This window comes from Lupinus angustifolius, chromosome LG09, assembly GCF_001865875.1.
Source record: "Lupinus angustifolius cultivar Tanjil chromosome LG09, LupAngTanjil_v1.0, whole genome shotgun sequence".
Taxonomy (NCBI): domain Eukaryota; kingdom Viridiplantae; phylum Streptophyta; class Magnoliopsida; order Fabales; family Fabaceae; genus Lupinus; species Lupinus angustifolius.
In genome coordinates, this window is record NC_032017.1 from 7,576,772 (window position 1) to 7,584,001 (window position 7,230).

Here is a 7,230-nt window from a genome sequence, read left to right on the forward strand (position 1 = left end):
AAGTTTTATGCATATGAGACATGTGTTGAGTTTACCTAAGCCTTAGACTTAACCTCAACTAGTTACTAGTCTAAGTCTAGTACCAATCAAAAGACTTAAGCATGTTGATTTGTTGATGATCTTCAAGCTCTTATTAACACAAGTTGTCCTCATCAAAACCACAACATATAATGAGAGAGCTTTCCAAAGTGCTCCTCTTGACATGCGCACTTTCAGTATCTATTGATTATATAGTGACAAATGTCTTCTATGATATCCTAAAAATGGATATATTCAAGCTATGAAAAATAAGAACAATATACTGTAATTCCATTTTCTATTCTTCTATAAAATTTATATTATTTCAATTATTTGACACAAAGCATAGAAACAAATAAGACAATACTCCTCTTTGATATTTCTTTAGGATCACCAGTAAAGTAATTAAAAACAAGGTTACCTTTGTTAGGTATTAGTGACAGAATACACCTAAAAGGGGAGTAGAATAGGTGTCGCGGTTCCCAAATACCGCTATTCACACCAAAGCCCGTTGTTGTTGGATTTTCAGTTTTGTTGAGGCAAGGGTAAAGGCAAATTTTAAATTTTTTTGAATTTTCGGTTTTGTGGATGTAAGGGAAAAAAGGTAAGATTTGTTTTTTGTATTTTCGTTTTGATTTAGACAATAAACTTAAAATTCGACTTACACAAGACTAGCTCTGAATAACATCCAATTAATCGATTAAAGAACAGCCTTAATCAATTAAGTCGTACAGAACAGAAAATTTCTGAATGGCTTGATTGCACAGTCACTTACTGATTATACAGAAATGATACAGCAAATATATTTGAACAGATTTAATCACTATATGGCAGAATCACAGTATTCAAATTATCAGCTCATCCATTTGCATCAACTCATACTGTCTTTTGAGTGTCAACAACCTCACCTTCTTAATCTTCTTTCCTCCAGAGTAGTTCTTCTCCAATATCTCCCATGCTTCCTTTGAAATGGATGCTGCATAAATATTTTCAAAGTTGGCCCTATCCACACATTGGTGGATCAAGAAGATTTCCTTACAATCTCTCTTGCTTGCTTCCCTATACTCCACTCTATTTTCATTTACAATTGGCATTCCACCTTTCACCAAATCAAGACACTCTTGAAACCCAAAATTGGCCTTCATTTGAATGCTCCAATGTTCATAATTCTTCCCATCAAGGATTGGAAGATTCATTTCAAATCCATTCGAAGTTGCCATACTTCTACACCTCTGGTTTCCCTTCTGCTTTGCAGCCTTGGTTCTTAGTTTGTGAGCTTCACTTCTTGAACCCTCTTGTACCCAATCTTGGCACTACCACAGATCCCGATCCTATAGCTCTTGATACCACTGTTGGAGTTTTAGAAACCAATTCAATTTGGTTTCTCTACTTGCTTTCGGCAAGTATGAATCAGAGAAGAAGAAGAAGTTAAAAGATGTTGAAAAGAGTAATGCTTGGAGATTAAAGAAAGGAAGAAAAGAATTAGAAGAAAAGTGAGAAAGAAGAGTGTTATTCAATTAATTGACAATCAAGGCTTCAACATTCTATTTATAGTAGTTCATAACTACTTAGTTTGTTATGACTTCTATTTGTAGTAATTTGCCAACTAACTAATCTAACTACTACACAAAGCAATGAAATACATTCTCTTAATACAAAATCAACATAGCATTCATAAAAACAATAAAATATATATAACTAGATTTCATTGATGCAAATAATGAGATAACAAACATGTAGTTTATACATTTCATCAAACATATACTAATCAAATCAATGTTTAGTGGAATCAACAACTGATGTTTACCTAGCGGGTGGCGTCAAAAGTTAGGTAAGGAGTGCTAACCAGTAAATTGGTTGTTATTTTTAACTAAATGGGTTGTCGCAAACAATTATATAAGATTAATGAATCCACAAAGACTTGCTTGATATTATTTTAAATAGAAAATAATTAAATTTGGGTTCAAAAAGTTTTGATTTAGTCAATATATTAAAATTAAACTAATGTTCAATAACGAGATTCATATATGATTATTTTTATGATTTCTCCACCACCAGTTCCTATTTAATTATTAATTTCTTGACAAAACAAATCAAATGACTAAATAAATTAAATTTCAATTCCTTGACAAATTAATCATCTAATCATAATAATATAAGTGTTAGAATGACTAGTTCAATTAATCCTATTCTTAGACATTAATATGTTACTAGTTGATATATTCTAGATCTAGTTTAAACATGGAAATTCTCATTACTTATTTTTACGCCTTAGTTCATGCATTGGGTGATCTAACCAAAACAAGCATTGAAAATAAGAATAATCAAAGAAAAATAATGGAATAGTATTAAACAATTAAATAGTCATATTGGACAAATCGAGTTCAAATAACCCAAACAGGAGGACTTAGCTATTCATTCATATGGAAGCTATAACTATCTGGTTGGGTCGCATTCTTCTTTTTCCAAACTTCCTAAAGTGGTTGACGTCTCAATCGTAATATTTTATCCTTTTGGTGGTGTTCAGTGATGATGAGTGATTCCTTCATCTCATAGCTACCTTCCTATGTTTTCTAATTTTTCATATCTTTTGCTTATCTTCAAAGATTATGATTAGAACTAGATGTTTGAACCATTATCTTCCAAATTGTGATTAGAATTAAGTGATTGAACCATTATCTTCAAAGATCGATCATGATTAGAACTAGGTAGTTGAATCATTATCTTCAAATATTTTGATTAGTATGAGGATCTCCTTTGGCATCTTCTACTCCTTTTAGCCTCTAATCACCTGAAATATCATAATTACACATGTCTAGAATTTGGTGAAAACATTTGACTCGATATATATTATGAATTATATTTATGTAGACTTTTAAGATTAAAAGTTGCTTAATTATCCTTATTATTTAAGATAATTTTCGCACTTAACAATTCTCCCCAACTTAAAACTTTATTTGTCCTCAAACAAAAGTAAAAGTCAAGACTCAACAAATGTGCATGCATAATTGTTTAGAACAGTAAACTTCCCAATATGTTCAACATTGTTCATGGATATCAACTTTCATCACCCAACATTCATAAAACAAAATTTAAGAGTAAACAATTCAATAAAATGTATGGTACTCGATACTAATCTATGCAATCAATAACTTGTGTAATAGTGAAGTGCTCTCAAAATGTAATATATTGTTAGACGATCAAGAAAGGTAGAGATCACCAAATATGATTATCAATGCAATTATATATGGAATGTGTTTATGTCAACGAGTGGAAATTGACTCTCTCTATCATTGCACTAAGTTAGCATAGAATCAAATTTGGTACCTGTCTCCTATCAAATCAATGGTAGATGCATAGCATGAATCATTAAGGTATTTCTCTTGGTTATAATGAGGTTGGGCCATAAAGAATATGGTTTTTCAGATATCAATGTTCCTAAAAAGTTAAGAGAGCATACTAGATTTTTATTTATTTTACTCTCCATAATTGAACTTATTCAACATTTTCAGCCTTTTTGTACCATTTCTTTTTCACCATCTCCATTCCTTCTTCATATTTGCTCTCCATATTTTTAGGAGCTTTGATTTTTTTTGAAGAAGGAAATAATACGTTCTTCCTCATTTTTACTACCACATACCCTTTTGATTCTTTCTCTACAGCTTGAATATTGCATAGTAATAACCCAATAGGAAAGAGATTTTTATTTTTGGGATATGTAAGTTTGGGTTGAATATAATTCTCAAAAGAAAGACTAAGTCTCAATGGGGAAGAAAAGGTTAAATCATATAGAGATTTTCAATATATTTGGTCTATTGGTGTTTTCATGACAGAACTTCCTTGATCACTTCCATACATCACATCTACCAAGATGTTAAAGACATAAAAAAATCTAACAGTTCTAACAAAGTGCAAACTCACAAGATTTATCTAGAAGTGTATCACTCTCTCTCCACTCATGCTAATCTTTCATGCGTCTATTTATATCAAACAACTTCATGTTATTCACCCGCACAGCCATTACATAAAACAAAATTGCACAAACTAGCAAGATTAACCACCTAAAACCTGAAAGTTCACAACTTAGAATCGTATTTATTTTCATGTTTGGCTATTCTAGTTGATAGAGCAAGAACAAGGTTGACAAGTTGGTTAATTCATAGGAAGTTTTACCATACAAATTGAGAGTCTACAAGCATGCATTTGTTTATTCAAAAGAAATAAAATAACGATAAAACATAAATTAAATGACTAAAATGTAAATGATGTCAAAGTGATTTTTGTTGTAGTCTAGTCGTTGTCAGACTCCTCTCTTGTTTGTGAACATCATAACAATAGCCGGACTTTTTTCATTTTCACCTACTACTCTATGACATGTACTCAACATTGTGAATCATTATTCAATACAAAGTTAATAAAATGAAAATAAGAAAAATTAAAATTAAATTTTAGAAAGATGGATTGCCTCCCATATAACATTTCTTTAATGTCATTAGCTAGACAAATGGTGACCCCAAGGATCACAAAGTTGGAATAACCAAAGTAGCAAAACATTTGATTGCTTATACTGCTTCAATATGGTATTCACCATCTTTAGATATGAGTCAATAAGGGGTTATCTCTTCTTTACTTCTCTACTCTCCCAGCCTATTCCATGACTCATTCTTTCTATCTTTTTTTCTTTCTTTAGGTATGAGTCAATATGAGTTTTTCTCTTCTTTTCTTCTCTACTCCTCCACCCCATTTTATGACTCACCATTTCTCTCATTTTTTATTTTTTATTTTTTTAATAATTACTAACTTACTCTTATTTGTTTCAACCGCTCTCTCAAATGCATTGTCACTCTCTTCCTCAATAACACACTCATTGTCATAAGTTGCCTTCTCATCAATACCTTTACCAATTCGCTCACCAATCGTTGTTGTGATGCATTGATCATTAGATTCATTGTAGGCACTTAATGCTCTTTGTTGGTCCTCTACTCGTTGCTTTGTTGATAGATCACTCAGTTTCTTGGTCAACTGCTTCCTCCGAAACTCTGAATCATTTAAGATAGTGTTAATCATTTGTCGATACTTGTTTAGAGTATCCTCAACCTTAGAGGGTTTGGCCTGCTGTGGTGGTTGGTTTAGGATTGGCTCAGTGGTCTTCTTGTAGGTCATAGATACTTGTATGTATTCATTCATAGTGCCTTCCAATTTTGGGCTCGTATACTCATATGGTGGTTGGTAAGGTGGTTGTAGGCTAGGTAATTGTACATTTGGCCTCCATGGTTGGTCATATGTCTATTTGTACGCTTGTTGTTGTTCTGATAATAACCATGTTGGTCATGTCTTTGTTGAATTCCCATATATTGTATGTCCTCTACTTAAGGAGGTAAACAATGTTGTGTTCGGTTATTACAATGGCATATATCACACCTCCTCATTTGTTGATGAGGAAGAAAATAGATAAGTTGTGAGGAAGATTATCCATTTTCTAGAGAGAAAGTCCAATTGTTGAGAGATCATCCTATTTTGGGCCAGAATTGCATATTGGATGTCCAAGTCGTGATCTAGAATCATATAATCAATGGTTCACAACGAACATTTACCCTACATAAACAATTTAAACACAACTACCAGGGCATATTAATTCTCTAATAGAGAATAAAACAACAAAAGTAAAAACATAAAATTAAAAACTAAAAACAATTTTTTTGTTTTTGAAATGTTACTGGACTAAAATAAAATAAAAATTAATAATACTAAATAAAATAATATTTTCTAAAAATTAAAATATCTAGACGCTAGTCCCCAACAAAGGCGTTATTTTCCTAACCGACAAATTGGTTGGTTTTTTAACCAAATGGGTTGTCGCAAACAAGTATAAAACTAAATTTGGGTAGAAAAAAGGTTTTGATTTAATGAAAATATTAAAATTAAACTAATGTAAAAGTAAGCAATTTGAAGATATTATGTTGAAAGATGAAGAACCTGGGATTAGATTTCATGATTTGTCTTCTACTATCCAATAATGACATTCATATATGATTTTTTTCCTATGATTTCCACACCACCAGTTTTTATCTATTTATCAATTCCTTGACTAAATAGATCAAATGACTAAATAAACTAATTCTCAATTCCTGACAAATTAATCATCTAATCATAATAATATGGGTGTTAGAATGAGTAGTTCAAATAATCCTAGGTAACAATATGTTACTAGTTGGTATATTCTAGATCTAGCTTACACATGGAAATTTCCATTACTCATTTTTAAACCTTAGGTCATGCATTGGGTGATCAAACCAAAACAAGCATAAAGAATTATAATGATCAAGGAAAAACAATGGAATAATATTAAATAATTAAATAGTCAAATTGGACACATTGAGTTCATATAATTACATCTAACCCTAAACATAAGGATTTAGCTACTCATTCCCATGGAAGCTATAACCATCTAATTGGTTGACATTTTTCTTCTGTCCAAGCTTCCTAAAGTGGTTGTTGTCCCATCCTAATATTTTATCCTCTTGATGGTGGTTAGTGATAATGAGTGATGCCTTCAACCCATAGCTACTCTCCTATTTATTCTAATTTGCCATATCTTTTCCTTATTCAAAATTTCCTTATTGGCTCAACATGGTCTATCAATGGCGATGCATGAGAATAAACCAGAGAATATGGATCACCTGGATTGGGAAGAGTTGAAGGAGAAGGCTGCGAGAACCATACGACTCTGTCTATCAGATGAGGTGATATATTTTATGGATCTGATGTCACCAACAGAGATATGGGAGACATTAGAGAAGCAGTTCATGTCCAAGTCTCTAATAAATAAGTTGTATTTGAAATAGAGACTCGATGTCCTGAAGATGTAGGAAGGTGCTGATTTGCAACAACATCTCAATAATTTTAATCAAGTGATCAATGACTTGTAGAAACTTGATGTGAAGGTTGATGATGAGGACAAAGCAATAATATTACTGTGTTCTTTGCCAAATTCCTATGAACACTTGGTGACAACATTGACGTACAGGAAAGACTCAATCAAACTGGATGAGATCACATCTGCACTTCTGTCCCACACTCAAAGAAGACAGAATGTAGGTGAAGGGTCTCAGGGTGATTGTCAGTATGTGAAATGGAGCCAAGCGTGTGGGAGGAGACAGGGCATAGGAGGTCCTGCCAAAGGGAAAAGACCAAATTCCAGGGGTAGAACAC